This window comes from Hemiscyllium ocellatum, chromosome 19 (assembly GCF_020745735.1).
Source record: "Hemiscyllium ocellatum isolate sHemOce1 chromosome 19, sHemOce1.pat.X.cur, whole genome shotgun sequence".
NCBI lineage: Eukaryota > Metazoa > Chordata > Chondrichthyes > Orectolobiformes > Hemiscylliidae > Hemiscyllium > Hemiscyllium ocellatum.
In genome coordinates, this window is record NC_083419.1 from 6,974,163 (window position 1) to 6,995,049 (window position 20,887).

Here is a 20,887-nt window from a genome sequence, read left to right on the forward strand (position 1 = left end):
GCAGTGGAACACTGGCAGAAGTTAATAGCATTGCAGTGATTTCATCTAAACAACATTGGTGCAGCAACCAATTACTTAGTTATCTCTCAGGATAGAAGCAGCTTGATGATGGGGTCATTAGGCAAGATATAGGAGGTATTAGAATTTCAGGAGGAACGCGCCTTCAATGGATGTTTTGCAGCACAATACTTAGTTTGGCATGGTGGAGGAATCCCATTAAAAGACTCAGGCTTGAAACCAACTGCGATGTATCACATAAATCATAAAGAACTGTCTGTAAACCATCTGTCTGACACATCCCTTTGACAGTCAGGGTCAATACTACTGCAGGGAGCTTCCAGACATATGAATCAAATAGTTTGTGGCTTTGTCCTTTTGCCATCTTTTCTTTTCATTGAAAGAATGTCATTCTGCATTTGAAATATAGCCTGTGTTTTGTTTAATCCAAGTCTGGATTGCAAGTTTCCAAAATCTTTTTGGGTTTGAATTGCCTCAGCCAAGTTAAATAAACAAAGAGCTGTGGATATGAAGCACAATCCGAGAATGCTGGAGAAATCCAGCAGGTCTGGCAGCATCTGTGGTGAGAGAGAGAAACTGAGTCAACATTTCAAGAGCAGTGACTGAAGAAGGATCATTTCTTCTGGTGGAGAGGAGGAAGAGAGATGGAGGTTCTGGGGGCCGAATGGTTGAAGTTGTGTGTGGGAGACTCGGTGGTCAGTAGTGGGAATGTCAGAGATTGAAGGTTGATTGTTAGGGGGTACATGGTGGCGTGGGAAATCATAGGCCACATGGGGGAATTAAAAGGGTTGGGAACAAGGGTGATGCCTGATTAGAAGAGATTGGTGTCTCAGTAATGAAGGATCCAGCAAGTAAGCACTGACCTTCTGGAATTAGCTGTCATTTGCCTTTAGAACATTCCATAGACCTGATAACTATAGAATCCCAACAGCCTGGGAGAAATCATGCAGCAACTCTCCGAAGAGCATCCCATCCAGACCTAGCCCCTGACTTTTCCCCTGTAACTTTCATTTCCCATGGCTAATCCATCTCACTTGCACATCCCCATACACTACGAATAATTTAGAATGGCCAACCTACTTAACTTGCACAACTTTGGATCGTGGGAGGAAGTCAGTGCACCCAGAGGAAACAAACAAACAAACTCCACACAGTCACCCAAGGCTGGATCGAACACAGGTCCCTAACACTGTGAGGCAGCAGTGCTAACCACTGAGACACTGTACCATCCAATAAACCGAGACGACCAGAGCTACATTTGACATGTGGATGACATACAACTGCCAGCCTCATTGTAAGGCTACATTGCTATCCCATTACCTGGGAGCAATATAGACCTACAATGCCTTCAGTCTCCATTGTCATGGCTCACTGGGGTACTGGATTGGAAACAAAGCTCAGCTGTTCTTGATATCATCTCAAAAGTTAAAGATTTTTAAAGAAATACACAAAATACCACCAAATGACCTTAGTCTTCAGACCAGGCTGATGGAGAAGATGGAACAACCTTCTATAATGATGAGAAGCACTAATGATTTCAGGTTTCTTGTAGCTCCAGGTATACAAATTAATTTAACTAAACTCTATAAATTAAACTCCAAATCGCTTATAAACTCCCCTTTACACAATTAGCTTGACAAATATAAACATGGAAAAGAAATATCATATGGACAGAGGGAATCCAGTTCCATAGTCTTTGTTCCCAAGATCTTCGGATGATGGTTCTTGCTGATCTGAAGGTTTCTCATTGACCGTCCTGTTTCCACTGGTTTCCAATAGGCACAAGGTGGCGGTTTTAGTTTGCGAGGTTTCTGACTCATTCAATTCAAAGACACAACCTGCAGCATGTACTAAGGGAAAGAAAAGATGGGTTTTTTTTTCAGATTTCAAGTGGCTTACTGCCGAGAACTGAGATAGAGAGGGGTTTTAGCAACTGCAGATCTGCTGGCTCCTCTTCTGGTTTGAACTAGCTTCTTTCTAAGTCTCCTGTTTTGTTTACAGATGATCAGCAAATGAATAACCAATCACCTTGTTGTCGGCAGGCAGAAGACATTTGTCATTGGTTTGTGGGCCAGGAACCAATTAACAATCAGCTTCACTTATAAACAATCCCTCAGCTCCAGCTCATCTGCACACTACTGGAGAAAGTGAGGACTGCAGATGCTGGCGATCAGAGCTGAAAAATGTGTTGCTGGAAAAGCGCAGCAGGTCAGGCAGCATCAAAGGAGCAGGAGAATCGATGTTTCGGGCATAAGCCCTTCTTCAGGAATGAGGAAGGTGTGCCAAGCAGGCTAAGATAAAAGGCAGGGAGGAGGGACTTGGTGGAGGGGCGTTGGGAATGCAACAGGTGGAAGGAGGTTAAGGTGAGTGTGATAGGCTGGAGAGGGGGTGGGGGCATTTATCTCAAGAGGGTTGGAATATAAAAGCACTGTTGTGCTACTGAGCCTTTATAAAGCTCTGGTTAGGCCCCATTTGGAGTACTGTGTCCAGTTTTGGTCCCCACACCTCAGGAAGGACATACTGGCACTGGAGCATGTCCAACGGAGATTCACTCAGATGATCCCTGGAATGGTAGGTCTTAAGTACGAGGAATGGCTGAGGATCCTGGGATTGTATTCATTGGAGTTTAGAAGATTAAGGGGACATCTAATAGAAACCTACAAGATAATACATGGCTTGGAAAGGATGGACGCTAGGAAATTGTTTCCGTTAGGCGAGGAGACTAGGACCCGTGGACACAGACTTAGAATTAGAGGGGGTAAATTCAGAATAGAAATGCAGAGACATTTCTTCAGCCAGAGAATGGTGGGCCTGTGGAATTCATTGCCGCGGAGTGCAGTGGAGGCCGGGACGCTAAATGTCTTCAAGGCAGAGATTGATAAATTCTTGATGTCACAAGGAATTAAGGGCTACGGGGAGAATGCTGGTAAGTGAAGTTGAAATGCCCATCAGCCATGATTGACTGCAGAGTGGACTCGATGGGCTGAATGGCCTTACTTACACTCCTATGTTTTATGGTCTTATGGGGTGGAGAGGTCGGGAAGAAGATTGCAGGTCAAGAAGGCGGTGCTGAGTCCGAGGGTTGGGACTGAGATAAGTTGGGGGGTGGGGAAATGAGGAAGCTGGAGAAATCAGCATTCATCCCTTGTAGTTGGAGGGTTCCTAGGCGGAAGATGAGGTGCTCTTTCTCTAGGCGTCGTGTTGCCATGGTCTGGCGATGGAGGAGGCCAAGGACCTGCATGTCCTTGATGGAGTGGGAGGGGGAGTTGAAGTGTTGAGCCACGGGGTAGTTGGGTTGATTGGTGCTGGGTCCCAGAGGTGTTCTCTGAAACGTTCCACAAGTAGGCGGCCTGTCTCCCCAATATACAGGAGGCCACATCGGGTGCAGCGGATGCAGTAAATGATGTGTGTGGAGGTGCAGGTGAATTTGTGACGGATATGGAAGGATCCCTTGGGGCCTTGGAGGGAAGTGAGGGGGTAGGTGTAGGCGCAAGTTTTGCATTTCTTGCGGTTGCAGGGGAAGGTGCTGGGAGTGGAGGTTGGGTTGGTGGGGGGTGTGGACCTGACGAGGGAGTCACGGAGGGAGTGGTCTTTTTGGAACGCTGATAGAGGAGGGGAGGGAAATATATCCTTGGTGGTGGGGTCTGTCTGGAGGTGGCGGAAATGACGAGGGATGATATGAGGTTGGTGGGGTGATAGGTGAGGACCAGTGGGGTTCTGTCCTGGTGGCGATTGGAGGGGCGGTTTCAAGGGCAGAGGAGAGGGAAGTGGAGGAGATGCGGTGGAGAACATCGTCAACCACGTCTGCGGGGAAATTGCGGTCTTTGAAGAAGGAGGCCATCTGGGTTGTTTGGTATTGGAATTGGTCCTCCTGGGAGCAGATGCAGCGGAGGCGAAGGAATTGGGAACATTACTGGAGCCCACAGCTACACAACCAGAGTTCACAATATCAGATTCCTTGCTTTCAAAACATGCAGCCATCCTAGTAAATCCTTGGGTTTCAAACAGTTCTCTCTCATTTCAGTCCCCAGTTTTAAAATACTTTACACCATTAAAGTGCCAGTGAATGCATTGAGGTCTTGATTCAGATATTTAGCATTGCACCTTCACACCTGAACCAAAGTCGCTCATTTTCTGGGATAAAACCTCTTCATGTAGCCAATATTCATCTCTGATTTCTAAGCAGTGTGGCTGAAACAACCATTGCCTGTGAATATGAAAATCTACTTCCACCATCTGCAGCTGCCTCATGTAGTAAATTCAATGCCAGAACAGCTCTGTGCTCAACGTATGGAGACAGATTCCATTCTGAAGTGGGAAATATAGACGGTGAGAACGAAATGTGGCCTGTGCAGAGGAAGTGACAATTTATGAAATGTTTTGAAAGAGACCTGTGAGCCTCAGAACTCAGTGCTGTATCTTTTCAGCCAATACAAGGTGCGAAGGCCAGTGGATATTGAGCTTCATGCCACATTAGTCAGAGAAGCTAGTGGTTAAACATCATGTTTTGGTTAAATTGCATCCTGCTGTGATTTCCAAGTAACAAGATAAAAATTAATGCTGGAAGCATTTCGAGAAATGTCGTAATGTGGATCCTTGAACGTTGAACGATTTAACTATTGGCCCAGTCAGAATGCGGAGTGTAGGCGAGTCTGGTGAGTTATAGAAGGGTCGTGGGAATATCTTGCTGTACAGCACAGTGAAACATCAATATACCATTGACAGCACGTGCCAGCTGCCTGCGTGGTCAATGCACTGTATATTTGGTCAACCCAATAGCTGTGTTGGATGCTGGGTGGGGGCTTGTCCTTATTTCAGTCACAGGTGGGGCCATTGTCTATTAGAAGTCCTGGTACTGTCAGTCTGGTACACAGTCTACACACAGGCTGGGGGCTTGACCACTATCAGTCGTTGCCACCTGGGTGCAGAGATGAAAGTGGGTTGTTAAGTTCATGATGTCAGCATCTGGGTTGCACCATAGGGGTGAACTGCAGCAAGCTTTCATTTTCTTTGTGATTTTCTTTTCTGGCTGCCAGTAAATGCTCATGTTTGCACAGGTCTTAATAGTTGCCTGTATGTGACATTCACCTGCTGCGCAGTGACAAGACACAGGTCAGTATTCAGCTTGGGGGAAAGAGGAGTGTGGACTCAGTGAGGTAGTCCTCGAAGATCAGGCAAAGTGTGTGCCTGGTAGGTAAGCAGCAACAAGGGTGAGACAATGGGGCTGTGTGTGTAAGAGAGTGTCAACCATATTCCATGAGTAATGTGTCATTACCTTGGGAGTAAGGGACAACATTGCATTGCTGACACCTCTTCTGGGCGGCACAGCAGCCTCTAAGACTGGCATGGGTGAAAAGGATGTTGCTGTTTCTGGTGAGTGAAGGGTTGTTCTGTGAATGGTTCATAATAACATGGTGGTAGAATCAGATGTGAGGGATACCACAAGTGTGGGGTAGATAATGAAAGAGATGTTTTTGGTAAGAAATCTCATTGCGCTGCATGGTGGGAATCTTTCCAAAAAACTCAATATAATTCACATTTAGCCAAAAACAAAATAAGATGAACTTGTTGTTATCTTGAGTACACTTCAATAAGCTAATCTTTCAAGTCCAGTGACCCTTCTTCAGAATTTGACTAGACTCGAAACACTAACACTGTTTCTCTCTCTGCAGAAGTTGCCAGCGCTGCTGAGTTTCTCCAGCAGTTTTTGTTTCTGTTTCAGATCCTACCATGTCTGCAGTTCTTTGTTTGATAATAAGCTGGTCTTGGCAAGGTACACAGGTGGTGGTGGAGAGTATGAAGAATATTTCGCTGGAATATTACCTTAAATTAAAGTAATTAAAGAATGGAATAATGGAACACAGTATAGGTAAGCAAAGATGGCGAGTGGAGGCAATGACCCTGAAGTAACTGAAAAAAGATTGAACACTTTAAATTAAAGCAAGTCCACATACATCAAACCCAACTTTGGTTGACACTTCAAACTTGGACTTGAAGACATATTGGGTCATACTTGAGAGATATTCTCAATCCTGCTTCAATAGTTCATGTTAGTATGGTTTTTGATTGTATTATAAAATCATAGAGTCATACACATGTAAAGCACAGAAACAGACCCTTCAATCCAATGCACCCATGCTGACCAGATATCTTACATTAATCTAGTCTCATTTGCCAATATTTTGCCCATATTGCTCTAAACCCTTCCTATTCATATACCCATCCAGACGCCATTTAAATGTTGTTATTGAACCAGCCTCCACCACTTCCTCTGGCAGCTCATTCCAGATACCACCTTCTGTGTGAAAAAGTTGCCCCTTAGGCCCCTTTTAAATCTTTCCCCTCTCATCTTAACCCTATGCTCTCTAGCTTTAGACTTTCCTTTTACACTAGGGAAAAGACCTTGGCTATTCATCCTATCTAGCCCTCTCCTGATTTTAGAAACCTCTGTAAAGTCACTCCTCAGGCTTCGATGCTCCAGGGAAAATAGCCCCAACTTATTCAGCCCCTCCCTACAGCTCAAAACCTCCAACCCTAGCCAGATCCTTGTAATCCGTTCTGAAATCTTTCAAATTTCACAACACCCTTCATAAATCAGGGAGACCAGAATTACATGCAGTATTCCAATAATAGCCTAACCCTATTATTGCAAACTGAAGTGGTGACAACTGTTTGATCATCCATCATCCTCCCAAAATGTGAAATACCTGAGAATAATACTTCCTGCTAAGTGTTTCTTATCTGAAGTATAAAAGGTTTGTGTACAATAACTATGTGAAAATATTGCTATAATATATAGTGCGCAGCACAGAATGTATAACTGACCAGGATTGGGAGTGCTGGTAGTGCAGTGGTAGTCCCTACCTCTGGACCAAGAGGCCCAGATTCAAGTCCCACCTGCTCCAGATAGGTATAGTAACATTCCTGAGCAGGTTGGTTAGGAAAATATCTGCATTTATTCAGGTCAGCATCAAATGATATTTGTGCATCTCTCACCTCATAAGACCCAGTTTCTTCAACAACATATATCCCTAATGTCTGGTTGTAGGCTACTGAGAATGTGAGCTGCTATCTCTTTTTTCCCTAATTCTTCCAGGAAACATGGACTTTACCCCAGGGCATGGATGTTTGGATTATTAGCTCAGTAACATTACCATCATCCCCTTCTTGTTCAATGTAAGATTAAGCTTTAAATTTAGGGTAAATATAAATTATTGAGTGCCTTTTCTTTCTCAGGCTGTGGGCCTAGCTGGCTAGGCCAGCACTTATTACCAATTCCTAATTGCCCAGAGCACAGTTTAGAGTCACCCACATCACTGTGGGTCTGGAGTCACGTGTTGGGACCAGGTGAGGACAGCAGTTTCCTTCCTTAAAGGACATTAGTGGGGGATTTCCCCCAGCAATGTCTTCATGGTAATCAAGAGATTCTTAATTCCACATTGTTATTGGATTCAAATTTTCCATGGCAGGAATTGAACCCATGTCTCCAATATGTTACCTGGGTTTCTGGAGTAATATTAAAAATCATGCAACACCAGGTTATAGTCCAACACATTTACTTGGAAGCACTAGCTTTTGGAGCGTTGCTCCTTCATCAGGTGGTTGTGCTCAGGTCCTCTGGATTAATAGCAGAGTGATAATATCATGAAACCTTAACTTCCCCTAGTTTAAATCCATTTATTTGAAAATACAAAGATCTTGCAAAGTATTTTCCCACGCATGGTTAGAAAATATAAATTCACAGAGTAATATGCTTGTTGTTTCATAGTAAGAGTAGCTAATGTTGTCGGCTGGTAGTTAGTGTGTGTGAGTGCATTTTATACTTTGAAAATATCGAATAAACAACATTGTCACTTTGTTTGTTTGCTTTCCATTTTTATCTAACACTCCCCATTATTCGAATAAATCTGTCTGACTATAACCTGGTGTCGTGAGAGTTTCTCAAGCGATTTCTGTTCTTGTTTCTGAAGTTGGCTAAGTTTGCCTAGTCAAAGTAATAACCCAGTGTAGTACAGGTGATTTTATTTGTAATTGAATATTGTTAATGATCACATTTCTTGTTGGTATTAGAACACATTGAGAAGAAAGGAAAGGCTGCATTCAATTCTACACAAAGTTGTACCAAATTGCAAATATTATGATCTCTTTATGATCAAATACCTTATTTTTCACCTTCTAATAGATCTCTAATGAAATAAAGGGAATAAAATATCCCAAGAATATATCAATTTCCATTCTTCCATAGGCAATTCATTTCAACTGGAATTTAAATTGTTTAAATTGTTATATATTGAGCACAATGTAACAATCAAGTTACAAAGGTGCTGGCATATACAAGCTAGGCGGATGGAAACTTTTGAAATTATGTTATTTTGTTAGTTAGCAGGCCATGTCAATGCAGATGGTGAATGCTACATTGTGGAAATCATTGAGGTACTGATGTATCTACCATTGAATGTCTGACACATCAGCTTTTTTGTGTTTATTTATGAATAGACTACAAATGTTTTGACCATAGGTTCACAAATGGGTCATTAAAGACTCAGACTGCAAGACAAGTGAAACTATTGTCACTTTCATCCCAAACAGGTTGAAATATATAAACACGTGGAAAAAATAAGAGAAGTCCCTAACCACTCCAACCAAAAATAATACTCTTTGGTAGCTGAGGCCCCTTTCCTTTGTGTTTTTAATTTGAAAGTTTGGCTGTCTACAAGTATTTATTTCCCATTAAAATGCAGACTCTCACACACAAAACATTTTCTGCCAATTTATATGAAAATCCAAAATTTCCATCAAAATCTTCAATGCAAACAAGGAGTGTATGTCTGATTCTGCAAGTTTCCCACCAAGCCACTCACTATCCTGACTTGGAAATATCTCACCATTCCTTCACTGCTGCTGGGTCAATTCCCTCCCTAAGGGCATTGTGGGTCTACCTAAGGATAGCTCAGTGGCTCAGTGGTTAGCAATGCTGCCTCACAGTGCCAGGTACCTGGGTTCACTTTCGTCCTCGGGAGACTGTCTGCAAGAGTTTGCACATTCTCCCCGTTTTTGTATCCGGTGCTCTGGTTTCCTTTCACTGTCCAAAGGAGTGCAGGGTAGGTGGATTGGTCATGCTAGATTGCCACATAATGTTCAGGGAGCCATAGGTGGTTAAGCCATGGGAAATGCAGTGTTAGGGAAGTGGGTCTGGCAGGATGGCCTTCAGAGGGTCATTGTGGCCTCGATGGGCTAAATGACCTACTTCTGCACTGTAGGGATTATATGAGCACCACCTTCTCAAGGCCAACTAGGGAAATAAATGTTGGCCCAGCCAATGATGCCCATGTCCTGTGAATGAATAAAACAAAAAAAAATCATCTGCTTTTACATCTACTTTGTTCCTAGTCTTCCCCTTCCTTATTTGTGAAAGACAGGCAACAAATTCATTTACATAGAGTCCACAACATAGATTGTTGTGATGTATGTTGCTTTGAACTCATCATTTTGAGGAACTAAGCATAACATTTTTCCACATGCACAGCATTGAGTCTTTTTTGACTCATTTAAACTTAGTATAGAAACTGTACAGCTGTATTTTGCATCAACACTGCCATCTTAGTATCTACTCCCAGCATCTCGTCTGATGTTTCTAAGTCACACAGTGTTCTCTCGCATTGTTCACAGCGAGAGCTCATTGTAATTGATGTCAACTTTATCCAAAATTATCATTGCAATCCTGCAACTGTTCTGTAAGTTACAGTCCATATTGCTAAAGTAAAATTAAGAACTGCAGATACCAAAGATCTGAAACAAAAACCGAAATTGCTGGAAAAACTCAGCAGGTCAGGCAGAGGTGAGAAAAATAGAGTTAACGTTCTGACTCCAGTGACCACTCTTAATTGAAATTTCAAATGACAGAGTAGGCTCAAAGGTTCAAAAAGGTCACTTCTGCTTTTACTTTCTAAGAATTGTTACTTTGAGAAGAGGGAATAGAGAGAATAAAAAAGCTTTTCTGAGGAAAACATGTCCAGCAGATAACATTTTCACTCAAGATTATGAAGAAAGACAGACTGGGTGAACAGCTAAAAGAGACAAAGCTATTGACAAGTGCTGTCAATGTTCTAATATCTCACTGAAGATCTTCTGAAAATAAACAGAAATGAGAGAACCAAGGCCAGGATTTAATTATAATTTGCAGTCATTTTTTTGAAGTTCTAGACTAGGTCTGCTGTTTTAAATTCTAGGGAACTGAGTGGTATTTAATAAAACTGCCATCTGGTATCGATAAACCTCAATTAAAATAGAGCAGCAATTGTGAGATCACTCCTGTGTTTCCTCCCTGGATTATCGAAGAAAATCAACAATTCTCTAAGTGCTAATCTCTTGACGGGCCTGTTAGATCACATTGCTTTGAGTATTTGGCTGACTTATAATGTATGAGCAATATTTGGAAGTGAAAAAAACAATATTTGTTCCGTAAAGCTGTAAAAAAAGATTATATCAGAAATGAACTTTGTCACAATGGAATAGCCTACATCTCACCTGATGAAGGGCTTTTGCCCGAAACGTCAATTTTCCTGCTCCTCGGATGCTGCCTGAACTGCTGTGCTTTTCCAGTACCACTAATCCAGAATAGCCTACATCTCAGTTTACAGGAGACTATAGAGTCAATGGTCCAGAACCTTTCTTGCTCTGATTAATGTGCAATATTCAAAGATCAATGACACCTTTATAAAGTTTGTTGACAGAACTGTAGGAGAGGCAATAATATGAACAGAAATAGCATCGAGAACACTGAAGTTCCACCTTAATCTCTGATTTTTCTTAAAATACTCAGTGTTGTCTTTGAACATCAGCTTGTACACAAAAGGATTATAAAGTTATTATAATTTGGAAAGAGTTGGGCTTCATTTAAGAGTCTCTGAATCTAATGAAGCTTGATATTTTTATCATAGAATCCCTACAGTGTGGAAGCAAGCCATTCAGCCCATTGAGCCCACAAATCCCTCCGAAAAGCCTCCCACCCAGACCCACTCACCCCTACCCAAGCCCTTTAATCCTCCATTTCCCTTAGCTAACCCACCAAACCTGCACATCCCTGGACACTATGGACAACTTAGCATTGCCAATCCACCCTAACCTGCACATCGTTGGACAGTGGGAGGAAACCAGACCACCCGAAGGAAACTCATACAGACACAGGGAGAATGTACAAACTCCACAAAGACTGTTGCCCGAAGGTGGAATTGAACCTGAGTCTGGTGCTGTAAGGCAGCAGCATGAACCACTGAGCTACTGAGTCACCATGCCATCCCCTTTTTACACTGAAGGCATCTCAGTTAACTGTAATGTATACGCCAAACTGTTGAGCAAGAACCATGACTAGTTTTGCCCTCTGAGAATCCTTGAGTTTCCATTGTAAGCAAATGAACTTAATTCACGAGCACACTTGAGATAAGGAAAGTTACTTGCCTTTTTATTTCCAGCTGTGCGTTGTAGTAAAGCCAACACCAAGCAATTTGTCTCGTTACTTTGATCTCAACCTTCGAACCTCAAATGACACAGAAAAAGTTAGCACACAATGAACGAGTCATAGTTTCCCCAAAATAGAATGGATGCTCCAAAAATCCTGGATCAATAAAGAAGTTTGCAGTCAAGCTTTTATGATTAAAGGACATTTTTAAGTTTACTGTCTGACTCAAAATCTAGTGGACTTGGTTGCCACTTGGAAACAATAGAAGAGGAATCAAGTGGAGTCTATAAATAGTTTGTCCTATTCCATTGATTTGCAATGTTAAAAATAACCTCTTGTTGAACTGAAAGAACTGTGGATACTGTAAATCAGAAACCAAAACAGAAATTGCTGGAAATGCTCAGCAGGCCTGGCAGCGTCTATGGAGAGAAATCAGAGTTAATGTTTCAGGTTAACTTCCTCAGAACTCAATGGTGCTTGATTCATACAATGCCTGAGAGAGAGAGAATGCCACAGGTAGGATAACTAGTGTCCTTTGGCTTGTTGGCAAGAGATATGTAGGAATGTACAAAAGCAGAACACGAAGAATGAATGAGAAGTGTATTATTTAAGATTGCAGAACTCTGAGATGCAGAGGTATCTGGTGCCCTAGTGCATGGATCACAAAGGTTAGTGTGCAGGTAAAACAAGTACTTGGGAAAGCTAATAGAATATTGTCATTTATTGTGAAGGGAATTGAATACAGAAGTAGAAAGGTTATGCTTTGGTTATACAGGGCATTGGTGAGACCATATCTGGAGTAAATACCTCTTCAAGAAATGATGTAAATGTTTGGAAGCAGATGAGTGAAGGTTCACCAAAACAATACCTGGAATTGGTTAGTTGACTTATGAAGAATGATTGGGGCATCTAGACTTGCATCTCCTAAAGTGTTGTCTACGTGTACTCTTGTACAAATATTTGAATGTTTGTGTGTCATTGTGATTTGGAGATGCCGGTGTTGGGCTGGGGTGTACAAAGTTAAAAATCACACAACACCACGTTATAGTCCAAATGGTTTAATTGGAAGCACACTAGCTTTCGGAGTGACGCTCCTTCATCAGGTGATATGGAGGGCTCAATCGTAACACAGAATTTATAGCAAAAATTTACAGTGTGATGTAACAGAAATTATACATTGAGAAATAGACAATCAATTTTTCAGTGTATAATTTCAGTTACATCACATTGTAAATTTTTTCTATAAATTCTGTGTTACGATCGAGCCCTCCACTACCACCTGATGAAGGAGCGTCACTCCGAAAGCTAGTGTGCTTCCAATTAAACCTGTTGGACTATAGCCTGGTGTTGTGTGATTTTTAACTGTGTGTCATTGTGGTTCATTTGGCCAGACATTGTGTCCATACCACACTGTATTTCATTCTCTGTAATCGCTTTATTTGTCAAACAATCTCACCCGCTCTGTCTTGGATTTTACGAGACTATCTGCCATTGTGGACATTCTATGTAGCTGGTTCTGCACATTTACTACCCGCTATGTCAAGTAATTAAACATAAAATCCATGAGCTCAGTTATAGCCTTAAAGATTTAGTCAGTTACTATATCTCATGATCTTCATGAAATCTTCAAAATAGCTCAATTTTCTTTCCTCAAATGTTCATAACTTTATCATTGGTCTGGCACCTGATCTTTATACTCATGTTGTTACCCCTAGGAGAAAGTGAGAACTGCAGATACTGGAGGTCAGAGTTGAGGGTGTGGTGCTGGAAAAGCACAGCAGGTCGGGCAGCATCCGAGGAGCAGGAGAATCGATGTTTTGGATTCATTCCAGATGAAGGGCTTATGCCCGAAATGTCAATTCTCCAGCTCCTCGGATGCTGCCTGACCAGCTGTGCTTTCCAAGCAACACACTCTCGACTCTTTGCACCCTACCCAAAGCTTCAGTGAAATGTATGTAAAGCCACCACTCTGTCACAGAGGCAAATGGTGGTGGTTTAACCTGAGGATTACAATGCCTGAGGCATGGGGAGATGTTGAGAACAGAGCCCTTCATGGTCACCTCAGCCAATGCAGGAACTGAAGCCACACTGTTCGTATTGCACTACATTACAAACTAGCTGTTCACCCAACTGAGCTAACCAACCCTAATACGGTAACCAGAATTATAGACAGTACTTTTGCAAATTCCAGGTGGAATTATAAACCTGCTCTTCTATTAATACCCCATGATTACACTATGTCCTTTGGTTATATATTCTTCACCATCAATAATGGGTAGCTGGTCAGTACAATTTCAGGAGACAGACTAAATCATTTTAATGATACTCAGCTGAAAGGTCTGTGTGGGTGGTCCAGTTCAGCCTGCTCCAGACATCCTGATAATCAAAGAAACCTGACTCCAACAAGTTCATTGTTTATACCATAATTGCTCTTACACACAACCAAATGGCTTTCCTTCCCCATCACCAAGTCACCTGTGTTTTCTTTACATCTGGTAACCACTTCCAGTAAATCAGCTGTATTTTCCAATTGATTAATTTTCAGGCAGAGGCTGTTAAGGGCTCAATATATTCAATTTTTAAAAAAATTAATCTATTTTTCTAGGCAGTGATATTATCACACACCCCTGGAGCAGGTAGGACTTGAACCCAATTCTCCTGCTCCAGGGGAAGGAATACTATCTCTTCACTAGCAAAAGGTTAGTTGATTTCTGTCTGCAGCATTCACATGCCTGTTTGGGAGATTAACAGCTCTTCATTGGAATTGTTGCAGACCATTTTCCGACTGACGCTAAGTTTTGAAGATAATACAATCTCTCTCCAAGAATGCGTGAATGTTTCCACTCTCTCCACCACACTAAGAAAAGGGCAGGGGGTCTTTTTCCTCTGTTCACTACACTGTCTGGCTTCAATTCCAGAGGTTACCATGAAGGACACTCCTTCTCAACCTCTTCCCTCAATTGAGGTGTGGTGACCCTCAGGTTAAGCCACCACAAGTCATCTCTTATTCTGATAAGAAAGAAGTCCCTATTGTCTGGTAGGGCGATGACAATTTTACCTTGACCAAGAAATGATGTGGAACTGTCTGTGTTGGCCTGGGTTGGATAAAGTCAAAAATCATATAACACCAGGTTATAGTCCAATGGGTTTATCTGAAGACATTAGCGTTCGGAGCACTGCACCTTCATCAGGTGTTAGTGAGAGAGCAAGACCTTAGACATAGAATTTATAAGGAAAAGGTCAAAGGTTCATCCAACTGAAGCAAACAAATTGAACACAATTAATCGAAACCTGCACTTCCATTCTAACTGATTAAAGACTTAACAACCATTTTAAGTGTGTTCAAGTTGTTCTCATCAGTTGGATCGTCGTTTGAGTTTTTCCTTATAAATTCTATGTCTAACATCTTCCTCTCTCGCTAACACCTGATGAAGGAGGAGCAGCTCTTCTATACTTTGGGCTAAATTTTGTTGGTAATCCACACACTATTGGTTTGTGTTGGAAAATTTTCAGCAAGATGCCAATTTTTCTAACGTTGGATAAAGAATAGCAAAGTTTAGGCTTTGGCACAAGCATTACTTCATCCACTGCTTTTGTAATCTAAAACTCATGAATGCATCCATCGTACTGCCTTAACTGTTTCTGCTGTAGTATAAGACCATAAGATCATAAGACATTGGAACAGAAGTAAGCCATTCAGCCCATCAAGTCTGCTCCGCCATTCATGAGATCATGGTTCATCTGATAATCCTCAACTCCATTTGCCTGCCTTTTCCCCCATTGCCGTGATTCCCAGAGTGATTAAAAATCTTAGCAGAGCAAAACTCCCATTCCCTGACCAGGAATCAAACCCAGGACATGACAGTGAGAGCACTGAATTCTAACCACTAGACTGCCCGGGAAGGCTGATGAAGGGCTTATGCCTGAAACATTGACTCTCGTGCTCCTTGGATACTGGCTGACTGACTGTGCTTTTCCAGCACCATACTTTTGGACTCTGACTCTCCAACACCTGCAGCCCTCACTTTCTCTTGATAAAAAATCTGTCTACTTCAGCCTTGAGAAATACTTAATGATCAAGAGTCAACAGCCCTCTGTGGTAAAGGATCACAAGGCTCTCAGAAGAAATTTCTACTCAACTCTGATTCAAATGTATGACCCTTCTTTCTGAGTTTATGCAGGAATACAATGTTTCCAATAACGAAATATTTATTCATTTTTCAAAGAACACTGCTTGATCCTTGACTCTCTTGCTGGAGAAAGAACTTCTCTGCACCTACCCTGTCAACTTGCCAAAGAATCCTGTGCATTTCAATAAGATCGCCTCTCTTCCTTCTAAATTTGATTGATTGCAAACCCAATCTCTCCTCCCATATCTGGGATGACGGTGACTTAGTGGTTTGCACTGCAACCTCACAGTAGCAGGGACCTAGGTTTGATTCCAGCCTCGGGCAACAGTCTGTGTGGGGTCTGTACATTCTCCCTGTGACTGCGTGGCTTTCCATTGGGTGCTCTGGTTTCCTCCCACAGTCCAAAGATGTGCAGGTTAGGTGGATTTAGCACTGTGGGCTAATTACCGATAGTATGCAGGTTAGGCTGATTAGCTGGATTATCAGGTTGGATCTGAAAGGCATGCTCTTTAGAGGATCAGTATGGACTTGATGGGTTGAATGGCCTGCTTCCACACTATAGGGATTCTATATTTCGAATGATCCTTCTGGGGACTGTCTCCATTACTAATGTGCTTTTCCTTAGATAATGTGTCCAAAACTGATCTCACCATTCCAACTGTGCTCTGATTCTATTGTACACAATAAACAATTTTCCTCAAAGAGTTAACTAAATGTCTTGTTTCCGGAAATACTTTGCGATTCTGTTTCTAAGCAGTTGCAGTGAGAGCTAGCTTCCTGTTTGCACAGTAAACCCAAGCTTTCTTTCCCAGAATGCATGGGCTTCTTGACATCATCAGCAAGGAGTATTTTGACAACACCATGACTACAACTATCAGCCCTAATATGGTCTGTATTTTTCCCTCACAGATCCGGTTTCAGAGCTGGCAGGGTGTGCAATCCTCAGATGGCATCTTTCACTTCCTCTTGATCATCACAACCACCGGTACTAGACAAACTGGATATGAAAATATTTTTAATACTCAAACTCTATTATTACAACCTTTGGAAAGCATGCAAATATGTTTGCCTTTTAAAGATTAATTTACAGGCAGCTTGCAAAATAAGGCAAGATGATCCATTAGAAACAACTCCTCATATTGAAATTCCACAGGTTTTACTTAGCAACGTACGGAATTATTATGTTGCAGAAGGTGGCCTTTCAGCCCATCTTGCCTGCACTGGCTCTACGTCCTAGCCCGAGTCTATAATCTAGTGCCAATCTTCTTCCTTTAGCTCATAACCCTTACATGTGATTTCTATCCAAAATAAAACTCCAATCCTCCTCAGTTGGACCATCCCCTCACCACGCACCCAGGGAGTGCATTCCAGACCCATTAGTAGTCGCTGAGTGAAAAAGGGTTTTCTCGCATTATCCTCGCTTTGTTTGACCATAAGACGTAGAAATTAGGCCATTCAGCCCACTGAGTCTGCTCCGCCATTCAATCGTGGTTGATAAGTTTCCCATCCCCACTCTCCCACCATCTCCCTGTAATCCTTGATCCTCTTGCACATCACCATAAAATCTATGCCCCCTCGTTCCTGTTCCTTTTACACATGTGGGCACACAGCTTCACTCTACTCTGTCCAGCTCGCTCCTGATTTTGCGAATCTCAGTCAGATGTCCCTGAGCCTTCTTGTCTCCAGGGAGGGATCCCAATTTCTTTATTCAAGATTTTACATGTCCCCTCCCGCACCTCGGTTAAGTTGGAAGGGATAACTTGTTATGATCATAATGCTGTGAGCAATCATTGCTGCCATGGGAATGGTGGGAGGTGATGACATTGTAGCAATGTGGCTGAACTAGTACTCGCAAACTCCCGGCTAATTTTCTGCAGCAGTTCCAAAGGGAAATTGCCACCAGACACATGTTCCCCTCCTCTCCCTTATCAGCCTTCCGCAAGAACCATTCCCTCTGAAACACCTTGGTACATTCCTCCTTCACCCCCAACACCACCTCCCGCTCACCCCTATCCCCACGGCACATTCCCCTGCAGCTGGTGCTCATTTACATTCTCCTTCCTCAATACCTGAGGACTTCTGAGGAAAGGTCATTGGACCCGAAATGTTAACTCGCATTTCTCTCTACAGGTGCAGGTGGCCTGCTGAGCCTTTCCGGCAACTTCTGTTCTAGTTTCTAAATTTCTGGAGCTATGGATTTGAATCTCACCGTGGCAAATTTGAATTTAATAAAAATAATTCTGAATGACAAACACTTTGAATTATGGCCATTGTCAATGGTTGTAGAACCTATCAGGTTCACTCATGCCAATTTGGGAAGGTGATCATCTGTCCTTCCCGTGTCGGGCCTCTGTGTGACTCTGGACCCATGGCAACCCGCTATACCACTCTTTCAATGGCAATATCAAGTCTCTCATTTGCACGAAAATCACCAGAAAGCTGAAGGCACTGAATGAAATCAGACATGCTGGCAGCAGCCTGTGCACCAGAAGCGACTTTGGTAAACCATTGATGTGGTCAACTCTGGGCAGTCTTCCTTACTAACATTTGGGTACTTGTGCAATCATTGGGAGTCCTGTCCCATAGCCTCGTCGAGCAATATCCCTGGCAAGGCGATTAAACCTTTAGCTTTTGATTTAGCTGCACCTCCGACCAAATTGTTGTCAACAATACTGACTTTGACCTGACAATATGGAGCATTTCCCAGAAATGTCCTGTCCAGAAAAAGTTGAGACAAATCTAACCAGCCTATCCATCTACTCTGAATCATCATCATCAGTGAAATGATGGAAGGGGTCATTCACACTGTGATAAGCTGCCACTTGCAAGGAAACATCCTCCTCACTGACACTCAGTTGGGATTCCACTGAGGTTTCTGACCACATTCCAGCCTTGGTCCAACTGTGGACAAAAGATCTGAACTCCACTGGTGCAGTGAGAGGGATTACCATTGTATCAAGCCAGCGTTTGACTGTGTGTGGCATCAAGGAACCTGAATAAAACTGGGGTCAATGGAAATCTGGGGAATACTCTTTGCTGGCACAAAGAAAGAGGATTGTAATTGTTGGTGAAAAGCAACTCAGTCCAAGGACATCTCTGTAGGAGCTCCTCGGAGTAGTACCCTAGGCCTAATTATCTTCAGCTGCTTCATCAATGATCCTCCCTCCATCATGAAGTCATTAGTGGGGATAGTTGATTTGATTTATTGTTGCCGAGATATGGTGGAAAGTATTGTTTTGCATGCTATCCAGTCAAATCATACCTTACATAAGTACATCAGGGTAATAGAACAGAATGCAGAAGGTGCAGAGAGATATTAATTGTAATATATAAGAGGTCCATTTAAACATCTGCTAACAGCAGGGAAGAAGCTGTTCTTGAATCTGTTGGTGCATGTTTTCAAACTTTTGCATCTTCTGCCCAATGGAAGAGGGTGGAAGATGGTATAACCAGGGTGGGAGGGGTCTTTGATTATAGTGGCTGCTTTCCTGAGGCAGTGGGAAGTGTACATGGAGTTAATGGATGGAAGACTGGTTTTTGTGTTGGACTGGGCTATATTCACAACTCTGTAATTTCCTGCGGTTTTCGGTAGAGCAATTGCCATACCAAGCTGTGATGCATCCTGATAAGCTGCTTTCTATGGTGCATCGATAAAAATTGGTAAGAGTCATTGTGAAGAATTTCCTTAGCCTTCTGAGGAAGGAGAGGCAATGGTATACTTTGTTATCTATAACATGGACATAGCTGGATCAGGTCAGACTGTTGGTGATTTTTATTCCGAGGAATTTGAAGCTCTAGACCACTTCCACCTCAGCACCTTTGATACAGACAGGGGGCGTATCCTCTGCTCCGCTTCCTGAAGTCGATGACCAGCCCTTTCATTTCACTAACATTGAGGGAGAAATTGTTGTCACTAAGATCTCAATCTCTTTCCTGTACTCTGTTTTGTCGTTGTTTAAGATTTGACCTACTATGAAATTGTCATCAGCAAATGGATTGGAGCTGAATTTGGCCGTACAGTCATGAGTGCATGAGGAGTATGGTAAGGGGCTGAATACGCAGTTCTGCAGGGTGCAGGTGTTGAGGAATACTGTGGAAGAGGTGTTGTCATCTATCCTTACTGATTGTAATCTGTGGGTCAGGAAGTTGAGGATCCAGTTGCAGAGTGGGGAGCAGATGCCTAGATCTCAGAGTTGGAAGGTGAATTTGGTTGGAATTATGGTGTTGAAGGCAAAGCTAAAGTCAATAAGTAGGAGTCTGGTGTAGATATGCTTGTTATTCAGAGGATAAGACCAGGGATATGGTATCTGCCATCAACCTGTTGTGACTGCAGGTGAATTGCTAAGGATCAAGGCAGTCTGGGAGGCTGGGGTTGATGTGTGCCATTTCTAATCTCTTCATAAAGATGGCTATCAGAACCACCGGGTGGTAGTCATTAAGGCACGCTGCCTGATTTTTTTTTGCGCTGGGATGGTCAAGGTCTTCTTGACGCAGTTGGGAACCTCAGACTGGAGTAAGGAGCGGGTAGAGATATCATTGAATACACCCACCAACTGATCCATACAGAATCTGAGTGCATGGCTAGGGATTCCTTCTTGGCCAGTCACTTTCCATATTGTAACAACACTTATAACTCCTCAAATAGTGGAACTGTCTCTGTGCATAAGGCAACACAGCAATATACAACACAGCACAGGACAGGAACAGGCCCTTCGGCCCATCATATCTGTACCAATGATGCCATTCTAAACTAATCCTGTCTGACTGCATGCCATGCACATCCTTCTATTCCCCACCTGTTCATATCTCTGTCTAAATGCCTCCTAAATATTGCTATTGTCTCTGCTTCTACCACCTCCCCTAGCAGCGTGTTCCAGACATCTACCACCCCACTGTGTAAAGAAACTTGCTTCTCACATTTCCTTTAAGCTCCCTCCCTTACCTTAGACTTATGCTCCCTTGTACTTCACATTCCCACCCTAGGAAAACAACTCTGACTATCCATCCAATCCATTGCATCTCATAATTTTATACACTTCTATCAATTGTCCCTCAGCTTCTGATGCTCTCGTGAATACAATCCAAGTTTATCCAACCTCTCGTTATAGCTAATACAGTCCAATCCAGGCAACATCCTGGTAAACCTCTTTTGTCTCCATATCCTTCCTATAGTGCGGTGACCAGAATCACACACAATACTCCAAATGTGGTCTAACTAAAGTCTTACACAGCGGCAACATGACTTTCCTACTTTTATACTGAGTCCCCTAACTGTTGGAGG